This window comes from Temnothorax curvispinosus, unplaced genomic scaffold, assembly GCF_003070985.1.
Source record: "Temnothorax curvispinosus isolate PA1 unplaced genomic scaffold, ASM307098v1 QBEX01013120.1, whole genome shotgun sequence".
Lineage (NCBI taxonomy): Eukaryota > Metazoa > Arthropoda > Insecta > Hymenoptera > Formicidae > Temnothorax > Temnothorax curvispinosus.
This window is the reverse complement of record NW_020222900.1, coordinates 237,874-246,003: the sequence shown is the minus strand read 5'-3', so window position 1 is coordinate 246,003 and position 8,130 is coordinate 237,874.

Genomic DNA, 8,130 nt, shown 5'->3' with positions numbered 1-8,130 from the left:
TTGGCGAAAGACGCATCTCTCTTGATTACCGTTTTTCGTTTCTCTGTTAATATATGCGAAACTGGTGGCCGAATCGCCCGAGTATCCCGGCAACGTTGTATCTGTTAAATCTGACACGATACGTGACGAGCGCGGGCCAATCGATTATACCGCCGTTTGATAAGTCATCCCCGCGCAAACAAGGAGCTTCACGTCAACTCTGTGAACTCAAAGACGTCGAGATCGATCAATGGCGCGCGAGGACGTTGAGAGTAATATCGAATTGTTTGTTGTCGGTCAACATCAATTAAGCTGTCGACCGTGCTTTAAGCTTTGCAGCTCGTGGACGAATGGCGGGAGTGATCGACCTCTCGCGATCTAAGCGTTCCTCTATCGACAGGTAATTGACGTATCTCTTCGAAATTGTTGCGAGTAATACGATCGCCCGCGCCGGGCGCGCTTTCGCTTTCCCCTATCATGCAGATTTATACGGTATTAAAAGCTCAATTCTTCTCTCCGAGTCGTTGTTAGCTTATCTCGCGGTCGTTTACATTCTCTCTTTTTCTCTTAAGAGAAGCCATATATCTCATGCTCTTTAATAATATTTCATCCACCATCGAATTCCGACCGATCCGACCGCTCGGATTACGGACTTAGGGGGTGGAAACAACCTCTCTTGTTTTACCACCTGACGCAATTGCCAATCGAGCTGAGCCATGGCTTAAGTCGAAGATTATCACGTGATGTACCATATGCGTGCCTCTGGTTACCCGACATGCATGGTTACCGGATGTGCATCCTGATGCTATTCTCATCAATATCGTGCCGTCCATAACTGATTCCTTGTACATAACCCGAAAATTTCTATTATTTGACGGAATATTATGTTTTTTTTTATATGTCTCGATACTTCCATAAAATATGTGTTCAGCTTTTTCAAGATGATGAAATATAATATTTAAAAAAATTAGAAAAAAAGATCTTTACACTTTTTATTCCGGTAAGTATTGGTCAATTAAAAATATCTATATTTTACATTTAAATTATTTTAACACAATAGATTTTACATACTTCTTGAAAATGTTCCGTGTCTTTATTTATTACATATTTAAAATTAAAATTTTAATCTGTTAATCATTTTTCGAAAGAAAAATTGTAAAAATTAATCTTTGGCAGTTCACACGATATTAATGTTATAGACAATGAAAGAATGTTTGATTATATTAAGAATTGATAAGATCTCAATATACGTGGCACATGGATAATTGAAATTCGATCTTTTAAAACTTACTATCCGATATCATTCATAATTATTAAAATCTAAAATAATGTGATTAAGAAAATTATATATAAAACTAGAAAGAATTTAGATTTCCAATCAATGTTTGAAATAAAATTTCTTAACATAAGAATCGTGCATATCTGTTCGACCTACATAGTACAATTTTAATCATCTGATTGCGATTGATATAGTACTGCATACTAAAAATAACGCAAAGTAGTGAAATAAACTAAGAACTCTCGACAGAATAATCCACAATAGTCGTAATCTTTTCGTAATTTTTCACAGCTCCTACGCTCTTATCCCTAATCTTCATTAATTCTTTGTAGCGACCGTCTCGGAAATAAATGGCCAAACTTGGACGGTCGAGTCTCCGTTTTCGTCGCGGTAAACCCCCCGGCGAGGGAAAGTATCGAGAAGAGAGGCAGCAAGCTAAGAAAGCTCGACGTTTCCGAGCGGAGCTGGTGCTGCAAATTTCATTTCAAGGGAGCGCATCTTAAAGCCCGAAGCCTTAAAGGGGGTTGCTCCGTTCACTTTAATCGCGACCGTGTCCTTAATTGGCGAACGTACACAACGCGAGCGAGTAAAAACCCGCTGTTTGCGAAACCCCGAGGCGCGGGAACGGGGCGTTAAGCGCCGTATAATTCGCTCCTTAATGCCCGATTATCATGCATTATCTTGGCGCACGTGCGGCCGCACGACGCGCGCAAAGCGGAATGAAATTATTATCGGAGCATCTTCCAGTTTTGTAGTCTGTTGTAGCGGATGACTCGGTTATGTTATCGGGTACTCTCGGTAAATAACGCCGTGCCGCTACTATGCCAACCCAAATGTTTGCATCGAGGAAATTCGATTAAGCCGATGTTGCTGCTGTCCATCAAGGTCAACGACCGATTAAAACGAACCGGCGATAAGTCAGCGATGAAAGATTATTTCCATGTCTTGGTGGAGGGATTAGCGATTTTATTTAATTAATATGTAATGTGATAACGAAGTACGCGCGCGCGTTCTACGGGAAATGGATTGTTTCGCGCAACTTGTTACGGTAAAGAGTTAGAAACTCGCAAATTCCATATTATCACATAATCCTACGGAACACGTATCACCGCGACCTCGTTAACCATCCCGAGACCGCGAAATTCGGTTAACATATTCGTTCCTAATGTATCCATTTCAGTGTAAGTTCAAAGCCCATTTACAACGACTGGCAACTTCAACATTGACGATGGTGATGCGACGAGCTAACTCCCTGCATGGTACATAACATACTTCGTGAATCCGACAACATATACTTGTACATGCACCGAGCATTCTATCTGCAGGGTAAACCTGATAATTGGCAGTTTAAGATTGAAAGATATAGTTTCTCTCCACATATCTTTCTCATTCTACGCTTATGCAATAAAAAGATGAGATTGCCGTAAAATAGACTGAGAAAGATATATTATTATATATTGAGAGAAATTATCTTGAACTATCAAGAAAAAGTTCGAAATGGAACGAGGTTTAACTGACCATAAGAGTTATTTTTTGACGATGTATACATGTATCTATGTATGTATGTATGTATTTTGGTTCTTTTTATTTAAATTATTAAAACTTAAACATTTCTTAACGAGGACGCATAAATATTGAAAATGTAGCAACATCAGAAGAGCAAAGAACATATAATAATGTTGATTGCTGCAACCTTTTAACAAAGAGATTAAAAATACATTCAGGCCATCGATTGTATCTGTTTAAATAACGGGGCAAAAACTTTACTACCGCAAAGCACCAATAAAGAAGGAATTAAATCGAAAGAGAATCTTTTGACACACCACGCGCTTTAAAGTTCGTTTGAGCAAACGCGATTGCTAACGCGGCGACAGTTATTGTGAGGGGCTTGCAAGCATTCGCTCTTTTTTTCTTTCGCAGTCTGTCTTTTTATTTTGCCCGTGACTTGGGAGACGGGAGCTGTAATAATGGAAGCAACGCCGATCGAACAGCCGCATAGATACACCGCAGGGGTGGTACGGCGGGCGTTGTGCATTGGCGGCGGCATTGTACTGCGTTCGACGTTAACGATAATGTAATACGAGGTCCGGTGGTTCTGAAAAAAAATCACGGTATTTATGGATGAAAGTTTCGCTAGTGCTCTTCTACCGAGTTTAACTTGATGCATTAGCTGCAGTTAACACCACGCTCTCACCTCGTTCACCGCAGCTAATCTCTCTTTCTCTCTGCCTCTCTTCCACTTTAATTTATAATTAGGTCATTTATTATAGATGATGTTACAATGTATTAGCGTGTGGCAATGATTTTTAACTCTATTTACATTCTTTTGTAGTAAAAAACATCTACATTTAAAGTTTTAATTTTTTATTTGCTTGATTTTTACGATTTTCTTATTTTTTTCTCTTGTTTGTTAGTAACATATCACTTTTTATTTTTTTTTATAATATATAAAATGTATGTTGGGAGTCTGTCAGAATTATGTGACGTTTGTCGTTTAAACTTTTACAATGCTTTCTGTCTTTCTTTCTCGCATTCTTGATCTTTTTGAAATTCATAAATATAATGTTATATGTAATCCCGGAATTATCTCTTGCGAATACATACCTAGAATGTCACTTGTTGGAAAAGACGAGTCATGATGTATGCATAAGTGATTTCGGTTTTCTTGTATTTTAGGAAGAGCGGTAAGGTCAAATCGAAAGATCTTTCTTATTCATACAGTCGTAGTGACAGCTTTTATTTCCGCGATGATCGATTTTCTATCAGACGGCGTTAAGATACGACCGTAATGCCAGGAATGCCGTCATAGAACGGTGGCGCGCGTAATATTCGCAATAAGACAAAAATAACGTCAATTACCGACGTATCCGTCGAATCTCCTTGCAGCCGTAGACTTTTTGGAAAACATGGAGTTGCATTCTTTGCAGGATAAATTTTAAGTTTAGTTTATTTATGACATTGTTCAAAGTTAGAGAATTTAGGACGAGCTGTTATTAAAAACTACTCATACTTTAATGTCGTCCCAGGCATAAATTTTCAACTAGTTAGAGTTTTTTTATTCATCTTTTTCATTATCGGCGATCTTTAAAGAAATGGGATTGTGGGATTAATTATTCCAGCCAGGCATAATTTTCCCGGATTTCTTTATTCAAGCCGAATTTCGCATGGTTGACCGCAATCACTCATTTTGCCGCGATACCCTGACGGAAATAGCAATTATTTATCCGATAATGGTGCAATTAAAGTCCGAAGAAATGGGAGCCGTCTACTCATAAACTGGAAACTTAGTTGCTTTAATAACAAAGAGATTAGAATATTAAATGGCCTGTTATACAGATCGATCCATAAATACGTTCCTAGTAAAATTCTAGATAGGAAAACTTTTTATCAAGATGTGGATAATATCGAGAATTATCTCTCAATGATAAGTAATTCAGAATGTACATGCTACAGTAAATAAAAAATATTATTTAAAAAAAAGGAAGAAAATGGCAATAGGTTTCTTTTAATCTAAAATGTTTAAAAATTATATTATAATTTTTTATAATTATTTCTCTATATAATTTAATTTATATTATTTTTTACTTTTATAGCATTAACACTAATTGCATGAATTGAATGAGAAATTGTATGTTAATTTTTTAACATATAACGTTTTAAATTAACTTGAGATTATAACTATCAGAAAGAGCTTTATGCAAAAAATTCATTTCTTATTTATCTTGTGAAAATACATTTTTTTTACATTCTTATAGACATAATCAGAACAATCTGTCTTGCATAAACCTCTTTATATCATATACTAGCACAATCTCCATTTTATGCATTGTTATCAAACTGGTACGCTGGAAATCGCGAGCAACGTATCAGAATTTTTCATTCCGGCGCTCTTGCGAATACTCTTTCGCTCGATTCTCTCGGAAATTCCGCCGCGTAAGCGAAAGCTTCACCATGGACGGAGATCCCGGGATTCTCCTCGATGCCGCGAGGGTCAAAAAAATCTTTTATCAGTTATTTAACCAGAGAATATTAAAAACGAAAGATTTTTTTTTGTTTTTTCTACAAGCGCGAATGTCATATTTAGTCATCGAAGAAAATAATAAAATAAGATACGACATTTCCTGATTTAGATTTGTAGCATCATTGATCAATTAAATGGATAATAAGTTTCAACCTGAAATATTTTTGATTTATAAATCAAAGTCAATAATTTATATATTAACACGAAAAAATATACCATTTATAACAAGGAAATAGTTTTTGAATAATATTAATATTATAATAATGATAATTTATAAGCTTTTTAATTAAAACTGTTATATATGTACGTTAACAATTTAATACATGAGAAAATAATGAATTTTCATATATATTTGCGAATACACTATTATAATATCAATTAGTCTAGACTATATAACTAAAGACTCAGGAACTCCTGCTGCGTGGTTTCTCCTCTTTTCTCATTCCGCTTACGTCAAGAGCTCTTCTACCTAACTCTTTTGTTATTACATGGTAAATGTTGTTGTTCGTTTCAAGTAAGCGACGGAGAGATGAGGGATGACAGATATACAGAACGTTCCATAACTCGCGAATCTTTATTTTAATCAATTAAATGAAGAAAACTTGCTTGAATAAAGTCATTTATATAATTAAATGAAGTTTTATATACATAGTTTATTCAAGAAAAAACTAATTTAAAAATAAATGAATAAAAATTGCTAGATAAAAATTAGATATATACAATTTAATTATATTACACATATACAATTTTGTACAATTGACAATTTTCGCGACAGAATCGTTTTGTACATAATTCTGAACGTTATGTTATTACCAGTTTTACACAAATCAATTTAAATTACTTAAAATTATAAAAAAAATTATTTTTTATTCATTATTGAATCATACCCTCCCGCTTTCTTCCTACCTATTCGTATGCTTACTTATTACTTAAGTTTCTTACAATTATAATATTAATGAAGTTTCTTTTTATTGTCGAAAATTACACCCCCATATCCCTACCTACCCGTACTTATTCGTTTTTCTTATATCTACCCGATTTTTATCCTAATTTTTAACCGTATTCCTACCTACCCGTATCTCTATCTAGTATACCTAAAGTTATGATCGCGATTACCCAAAATTAGACAAGCGCGCGTAAATTTTAAATCGGGATTTAAATCGGTTTTAAATCGGGACCATTTAAAAGTTTTATTAGGAGTTTTATTTACGCGAAATATAAATTTAATACGAAACGACTTTCCGTCTCGAGATTACGTATTGCACGTATACAGATAACCTTACAGGCTTACCTTTATCTGTATTTTTTATTATATACTTTGATTGGTGTGGTGTGGTACACTAACCTACCTTGATCCTCTTCGTCTTCATTCTTCTGGCCAGAGTACACTCACCTTTTGTAACACCTGGCCGTCTTCTGGTTTCATGTAGCCAGATCGGCAGCAAGGAGAAATACTCCTGCTGCTGCCGGCAATAAACGTAAGATTTTACGCTTTTTTAAGATGCGCGAGACACGAACGCGTCGCGAAGAGGCCATCACATTAACTAAATCAATTAAGTACGAATACAATTAATAATAACAATAACAATTTTGTTAACATATGAATTAATTTCGCATTTATTCTTTAAATACACGCGTTTATTCGTATAATAAAATATTCAAGAATTAAAATACATATTGGAATAGAAAACAAATCTGAGTTTGCAAAAGATCTCTATGTCGACAGCGTTTTGATTCGGAGACATTTGATCACGATTATGAAAATATTAAATAAACTTTCAAATATATATATATATATATATAAACTTTATAAAATAATACAATAAAACTTTAATTTGAAAATAAATGAATGAAAATTGCTAGACGCGCTATTCGATAGAATCTAAGGCCCATATCCGTGTTTTCAACGATTCGAACGGTTCGTTGCTGAATCTCATCTCAAAAGCATGCAGAGATTCTCATTCAGATGAATGACGTAAGATCCGAAATTTCCCACACAATTAGAATTGATATCATCTTTTTATATTTTGAAAATTATTAAAACTATTTTTAATATAATATATTAATTCAAAACTATTTTTAAGTGATATAAAACTAATTGGATGTAAAATAATTATCTAGGTTACTAACTAACAAAAAAATTTTCTATTTCATAATAATAAATATATGGATGTATTAGATCTTACGTCATATTACTACTTTAACTGGATAAAATCCAGTTATCAGTTATCTCAATTGATATGTTAATTAATCACTCACCAATCCCAATGCGCAACAGCGGAATTATATCTGCCACGTAGCTACGTTGATTCTGTAACAAATAAATATAGAATTCCTATTAAAACAGTGTTAAAAAAACTCAATGTCTTAAAACATAGATAATTCATATAGCATCAAACGTTTTATTCATTATTTAAAATTGGATATTTATTTAAATAATTACACATTTTCCGAAAATAATATTTACAAGAATCAATTTTTATAAAATACTAAATTACTCCTTTTCTTCCAACTATTATTTCTAAATCATGATAAAATAAAAAGGCTCAAGAATAAACAAAAAAAATTACTCTTGCATAAAATAAAAATTAATATTTACCGCAAAGTTGTTCCGCTGGCGCCCGATGCCTCTCCTAGGCCTCCTCCTCTCTCAGGCTGTCCTCTCGGGTTGTTAGCTCCCTCGATGCTCAAACACAACTCCACCGGCATCACACGTATACGCGGATAACTATAATCGCGCGATATTTAATACGTCACTCCCGAAAACGTTACGTAACGACCGAGTTTGTTCGTGGAAAAATCGCCCGCGATAACCGCGTTATCTCGACGCGTTCAGAGCCGGACAACTGAC